General features: G+C 45.7%; 1 long non-coding RNA gene across 1 annotated transcript; it reads left to right on the top strand.

Moving 5' to 3' along the window:
* The first annotated feature begins 477 nt into the window (after nucleotides 1-477).
* Nucleotides 478-3,540, top strand: LOC106812358. Its single transcript, XR_001394323.1, has 3 exons — nucleotides 478-699; nucleotides 2,910-3,032; nucleotides 3,383-3,540. It is a non-coding gene; the product is annotated as an uncharacterized LOC106812358 (long non-coding RNA).
* Nucleotides 3,541-7,811: the final 4,271 nt, after the last annotated feature.

Genomic DNA, 7,811 nt, shown 5'->3' with positions numbered 1-7,811 from the left:
GAGGGTGTTGTCTAATAATTTCTAGCAAGAAATCTGTCATTTGTTGTCAGAGAGGCTGGACAAAACGTCTTTTAACCGAGGGTACTCACCTTTTTTTGACTCTTCTTCTATATCTATGCTGTTTCTCACGATTTCAACGCTCAACCACGATTTAGTTAGTAGTAGTAGTAGTACACTATAATATTACGGCAAAAGTTCGATGTTGCGCGTCCAAAAAGCGTCTAAATTTTAGCCGGTTAGCGCGCTTCCCCTTCTCATAAAGGAATAACGAACATCTCGAAGACAGACAGTACCCGCGGTTTCACGAGATTTCTAGATGGGCATGTTTCACTCAACATACCGCGACATGTAGTAGAATTTAGCCAATGTGATGAAATGCAATGACAGAGGTACAGTCTATAGACGAATAAATATTCTGGCGAATTGTTTGTTATAATGCGCGTTAGGTGGCGCGCATGACAGTAGAAAATGGAAGCTTACATTCTGCTTTTTTTTATTATTGTGGTTAGTTTCTAATGTCTTAGAGGCTGCGAGTAGGACGGATGCAATTCGTTGGTGACAGCTGACGGAGACTCGAATTTTGTAAAGGCACAGCCACTTACGATGGCATTGCTATTTTGTAGAGTGAGAAAGCTCAAGAGATGAGTCAATTAAGTGACATGTCCCCTCCCAACCACAGGCACAGGCGCTTGGGACAGAGTCAGTAAAAACTGAAATTAGCATGAACGCACATTAACAAAAACTACCCCTTTATTACTACCACTGTTGTGTCACTGTGTATCAACTTGCTTTCACAAAAACTGATGTAGAACTAGCCGCTCCGCCCACTCGCTGTTGCGAGTGTGCTGCGTCGCTAAAGGCTCGCTCAGGTCGGCCTACGATTTGACTATCGGCGACTACTTTAGCGCCGATTAGCAGTGTAGCAACACTCATGTCGACTTGAAGTGACTACGCTGCACATCGCCGATTACATCGTAGCGTTCCCGCATGGAACGTAGACGGGTTCGCGGCCCCAGTATTTGTACTAGCACAAGCAGTTCTTTAGCACAAACAGAGCAAGCTTGACGCCGGGACCAGTCTACATAAAACGAGTCACGTACGTGACCAACAAAATGGCGCTTACCAGTAAACATCATGTAACTTCGTAAATCTATCCTCAATTTTCTGAACATTGTTATAATCATATGCAGAACATTTTTTTATGTGATATACGGAAAACTTAATATATATTTGAGAAAGGGTTTGTGCAATAATCCCTCCTTGTAAACTGGTGACGAGTGCTGTGTAGGCTGCCATTTTATTAATCACGTGACTTTTGATAATCATTTGACTTGACACACTGCGGTGATTGGCTGCCACTCACGATTTGTCGCCGACAGCCGCATAGAAATAGAACATGTTCTATTCCTGCAATCGCAGTCGGCGACCGTATTTTCGATCGTAAGAGAACTCATGTCGAGTTTGGTCGCCGATGATTTTATCAGCGATCTGGCCGGTTTTTGACATACGATATTCAAATCTTGTCGGCGACTAGGTCGTAAGCCCGACATAAGCGGGCCTTTAGGCATGTTTCATTAGCATATAAGCACAAGTATAGCGTAATTAACATAAATGTTAAAGGATAATGAATCATTGAGTGTCGGTTGTAGAGTTCGAGCTGCAGTGAAGTTTGTGTGCACATGCCTACGTTTGTAGCGCATAAATTTAATTAAATCAGTTAAATCATAACGTATAAAACTCAAGACATAGTTATTTCTGGCTGTATAAAACTGTTTTATTTTCTTAAATAGTATTTAATCGTTATATTATAATAGAACACCACGTTTGTACTGACTTAGTGATTGGTATAGACTATACGTATAGTCTATAGTTGTAAGTTTAAAGTTGCAGTCTGTAGACTGTAGGCTAGTCTGTAGACTACCATAATCATAATACACCCAGTCACAGGCACTTGAAGCATTTTAATAAAATACAATGCTAAATAAATACGAAATTTATTTACTACCAAATTCACCAACTACCAAATTGTTTCTTAATGTTAATATATAATTCTTAATGTACCGGCCATGGCGGCCGGTAGCGTGTGTAAGGCCTACATAGAGGATTTGGACGGAATTTACAGGAAACTGTAGGCAATAATAGGTGAAAGAGAGTAGGCCTATAGAAACATTAAGAATTTGGTAGTAAATAGATTTCGTATTTATTTAGCATTATATTTTATTGAAATGGTTCAAGTGCCTGTGCACCCAGTGGGCAGTAATATCATATGCAATCGAAATTACTGCCTGCGACAGTATCTATCTTTCGTTTTTGATTCCATCGAAAGTTTATAGCGTCAATTTTAGTCATTTTTATTTATTTTTTTATTCATTTATTTACTATTTATGCAATTATCCATCATAATTTTATACAATACATAGCATACCTTTACAATAGGCCCTACATTCTGAATTCATAAAACTGGATAACTACCAAGGATATATATATATATACAATTTACAAAAAGCATGACTAGCCCACTTATTTACATTGTAGTCCTTGTTTTGCTATGCCTTGCTGTTACTAACAATTATACTACTATCAGCGCTAACTATTAAAATATACAAATTTGTAGGTTTAACTGCTCATACAATGGTACATTCTCATTATCATGTGATCCTATCCCCCTCCCAGCCTCCTCCTTCTTCGTTGCTGCCTTTCACTTTTAATTTCCATATCCCGTCCAACCATCTGCCTCGTCTCTATCTGATTAATGCAGTAGTGGTGAAAAATACTCTTAATCGTGGAAGTAGAGATGGGACCAAGTGTCATTTCGTGGGTTACACTAATAGATTTAGTTCAATAAATAGCAACTTTATTCAATTGAATACATGTATAGAACTGAGCAAATTAACCATTCCCAATTGCAGGAAACCCTGGAGGCCTGGACGCCTCCCCCGATTGCATCACTTCTCTTGTATTTCAACTAGATAAAGTGGAAAAATGCACAGAGCAAAAGCACATTAAGAAGCAGTACTTAGCAAGAGCAGATGGTACGTTAAGTGTTCAAGATTTCGCAGGCGCATATGTTGCTGTAGTCACTCGCTCTGCTGCCTCCCGTCCTTTTGATTAAAAATGCCACATCGATTTGCCGGTCTCTCTGTCTGACCATTTCGCACACTCATCTGTTGCATCTCTCATTCAGTGTGTCTGTCGATATCTGTACATGTTTGTCATTCCAGGATGCTGAGGCTCTGTTGCTATTTTTTTATAATATATATATATATATATATATATATATATAATATATACGTATATACATAAACTATGTGTAATTAGTGATTAGTGTAGTAAACCGACATTTCGACAAATCAATTAAATTTGTTTTTATTCTCTACTGCAGGGTTTGAGCTCGACGAAAAAAGTTTACAATTTGGCTAAATTGGTCTGAAAAATGTTTAGCCATGGAAATGCCGGTCTGGAGTGAAATTCAATCGTACTGTAATTACTAATTAGCGTTTTAATAAAAATGCAATAAACTGGGCTGTGCTTCGAAATGAATTAATCAATTCAACTCAGCTGCTACTGTATTCTTTTCTCCATAATGTCTGATACTTGTAGCACTTTTGCAACCGATCCTTATACATGTATATATAATTTATTGTATATATTATGTAGCTCATGATATTGAAATACACTGCATAACTGCAATTTTAATGCCCTCCGTGCAGCAGACTTGCTTGCAAATATCACGAGCTACCTCACCTGGGGGTAGATTCATCAAGCTGCGTACGCCAAAAATATTTTGCGGTAAATCTTGTGTACTGCCAATCGACGTTTGCTTAGTGTTCGCGATTTTCAATTACAACACAGCTCATTTAGTAAATTCTGCGTACGCATTTTCCGCGTACGCAAGCGAGGCCGATATTTAGATGCGATTCCATCAAGCTCAAAGATTGTATTCGTGAAACCTTTGGCGGTAACTTATACAGAGCATTTGACGAAAGGTGCCCGTAAGAACCACTCCGAAAAATTTTCCCGACGGGTGTATGTTCCAGCATAACCACAGCAAACTACAATTAATTTTATTAGAAACACATCTATAGACAAATTACTACTCAACTAAGAAATAAAATAAATATATTACCATATTACACCGAGACAGGCGGCCGCCTTGACGCTTCCTTTTGTCAATAGCTTGCATTGTTTTAAGTATGAGAGCGAGTTCTCGTTCAATGTGTTAGAAACCGGCGATTACGTGAAGCCAACACCAACGCACCGTGTGAAACGTCACGACGCACGGCACTGCAGTGTCGTGCACACCGCACGGCACCCCGTGCTACGTAGGACAATCATCTGCACAACATTCATCGATGACAGGCCCGCACGCACGTGTACGTGCACACGCAACACTCATGTACGTGTACCCAGTGCACGACGTAAAAAGCCGCACGCACGCCTGCTACGATCTGCACACCACACGTCACGGGTTGATACGTGACACAGTTGCTATCGCATCGCCTAAACCCAGAACATTCGTACCGGACGCACCGCGCGCCATTGTACGCGTAACAGCACCATCGGATATTCCTACCCCACGGCACGTGTACGTAGCCAAACACACGCGCAGGACTCAACATGCACGCACGCAACGACACGTTGTACGTGCACCAACTCGCACGCCCAAACGCACGTTGTATGTACATCTCTCCTCAATCACGCACGCACAGCACGTGCTGACGTGACCACGCACGCAACAAGCACAGCACGAGCACGCACGCCCGTGTACGTATACACACGCACCACGCACGCACGATCGTACGTGTAACAGCGCACAAGCACGCACGCACGTGTACGCTGCAACAACGCTACGCACGGCCCGTGTACGTACCACACGCGCAACGCCACGTGTACGTGCACAACGCCACGCACGTGTACGTCACACGCAACGTACGTGACGTGCAACACACACGGCACACGGCACGCACGCCCCGCGTGTACGTGCACACGCAACGCACGGCGCCCGTGTACGTGCATAACGCACGCACGCACGGCGAGTGACGTGCACACACACTGCACCGCACAACGTGCAACACGCACGCAGTGTAACGTGCACCCACTCACGCTGGTGTTACCGTGCGACGAGGCGTGCTCATCTCTGTCGTCTCCAAGCACGTGTGTACGTGCAATGCACGCACGCATGCCCCGTGTAATCGTCAACACATCGCACGCCACGCAACGTGATACGTACACGCACGCACACACCACACGCAGACAACGCACGTGTACAGTACACACCGCACGCAAACGCGACAGTGTACGTACACACAGCACAGCCACGCCTGATGGTAACGTACACCACGCAACTCGATCGCAACGGTGTACCTGCAACACACACACAGCACACGGCACTGACGCACGCAACGGCACCAAGTGTACGTGCCACCGCACACACGCACACACGCACAACAACGTGGTTACGTACACACAGCACGCATGCACGGTACGTGTGGCTGCTTTCAGTGAGTGTCTCTGAACACGCAAATCATACAAAACGAAAAAATGAGGACACCTATCTACAGTCCCCCCAGCAGTCATGTAGACAGACGAAGACGACTAAGACGAGCCATATGGGTTAAATACAAGAGAGGCGTCTGTTCGGTTCCTATGGTATGTGTCGCACAGTGTGATTGGTTTATGCTAGGCACACCCCTCCACAGCCAGCAGCCACGATGGCGTAGTGGGTTTACACTGGAATTCATCAACATTTGCGTACGCAGGTGCTACGCTGCGTTGATGAATCGCACCTACGAGCTTTGCGTACGTACTTCGTAGAAACTCCGTGTACGCAATAGACTTTACGCAACGTTGATGAATCCGGCCCCTGCAACGTTGGGTGATAATGCAGGATTTGTATTGTTGCAAGCGAATTTATGTCCTGATGACAGCCTCTGATGGATGCTTCAGCTCTCCACATAACCGCTTCATTGCCAGTGATCCATGCTTGAATGCTACAGCGTATGGCGGAAGTGCACATGCAGCGGTGTGACTCGCATGGTATACCGTGATGCTGAAATAAACCAAAAGCAATACAAGTTGTGTTATTATAATATACACTTTACTATAAGAGCAGTTATGTTCATAGGGTCTATGTCCCACATGGTACTGCCGGAATGTACCCTGGGTACGGTCCGGTATACCGGAACGTACCCTGGTAACTATCTTATATGGTTAGGGTTAGTGTTAGGGTTAGGGAGTAGGCGTAGGCGACTCCCTAGACTCGTTAGTGGAGTAGACGAGGTACGGTCCGGCGTATTAGATAGTACCAGGGTACGTTCCGGCAGTACCATGTGGGACATAGACGTGCGTGCAGGCACAGCAGCAGTTACAGCTAAGTGTAGCGGACCATGAGGTTTGCCAGGGGTTGTAGTGACCGTAGCATAGTTCTTGAAAGCAGTGAATGAGAATGACGAGTGTTCTGGTGGTGACTTAATTTATTTCCCTTGTGATATACTCGATCAGTGAGGTTGTGAGATCCAGTGACCAGAGTTAAACTAATAGAAACAAAAACAAAACCAAGATTTACAATCACGAACGGAAAGACAACGTAAGTATTGTTAATATGACAAAAATAGGTCGACGTTAAATAGGTAAATATTATATGCATATTGATGCTAACGATGTGTTTAAAGCTAGTTTACGCCCTATAGGCCTGAGAGCTTATACATGTACGTTCCTATACAAATTATATATGACGCTATAAATTTACCATAAATTTCCAAAACTAGCAGAAAATAGACTTCAAATCAATAAAGGTGACCTCTCTAGATCACATATATGTTACATTACCGCTCGATGGCGTGTAGATGGCGAGATATTTAGATATTTAAAATGACAGTAGGCACACAGGCCATGCAACTTGATATAAAATATACAGGGCTGATATAGCGTACAAACCAGGCCCGTAACCAGGGGGATCGGGTGTATCAGACGATCCCCCCCCCCGCGGAACAGGGAGTTTCGCTCTACAAAATAAAAATTGCACAAAAGAACACCAGAAAATTGAAATTGGATTCGGTATTATTGTAATACTGTATTATTATTGTATTATGTTGTTGTATATCACACAGTGGTCATATCTGAAAAGTGGTCATCTACTTATCCACGCATTCTTCATTATGTATGCAATTGTAACAGCGGCCATGAGGCGCAAGGATAGATACAGCGCCGCAGCAAGTCATGAACGCGTATGCACCGGGCGCGCGCCCGCGAACGCGTGGCGGTCCGCCCGCGCCGCGGTGATAGCGGTCCGCGCGCGCAGCGGTGGTATGCGGCGCCGCGGTGATAGCGGTCCACGCCGGCGGCGGTGGTATGCGGCGCGGCGGTCCGCCCGCGCGGCGGTGATAGAGGTCCACGCGCGCGGCGGTGCGGCGGTGCAGCGGTGATATATACCGCGCGCGCCCGCGGCACAGCGGTAGGATGCGGCGCGGCGGTGATATATACCGCGCGCGCGCGCCTGCGGTGCGGCGGTGATAGAGGTCCGCGCGCGGCGGTGCAGCGGTGATATATACCGCGCGCGCCCGCGGCACAGCGGTAGTATGCAGCGCGGCGGTGATATATACCGCGCGCGCGCCCGCGGCACAGCGATAGTATGCGGCGCGGCGGTGAGATATACCGCGCGCGCGCCCGCGGCACAGCGGTAGTATGCGGCGCGGCGGTGAGATATACCGCGCGCGCGCCCGCGGCACAGCGGTAGTATGCGGCGCGGCGGTGAGATATACCGCGCGCGCGCCCGCGGCACAGCGGTAGTATGCGGCGCGGCGGTGAGATAT

The sequence above is a fragment of the Priapulus caudatus genome, unplaced genomic scaffold (assembly GCF_000485595.1).
Source record: "Priapulus caudatus unplaced genomic scaffold, Priapulus_caudatus-5.0.1 Scaffold638, whole genome shotgun sequence".
In the NCBI taxonomy this organism is placed as follows: Eukaryota; Metazoa; Priapulida; class Priapulimorpha; order Priapulimorphida; family Priapulidae; genus Priapulus; species Priapulus caudatus.
This window is presented reverse-complemented; position numbering and strand designations above follow the sequence as displayed.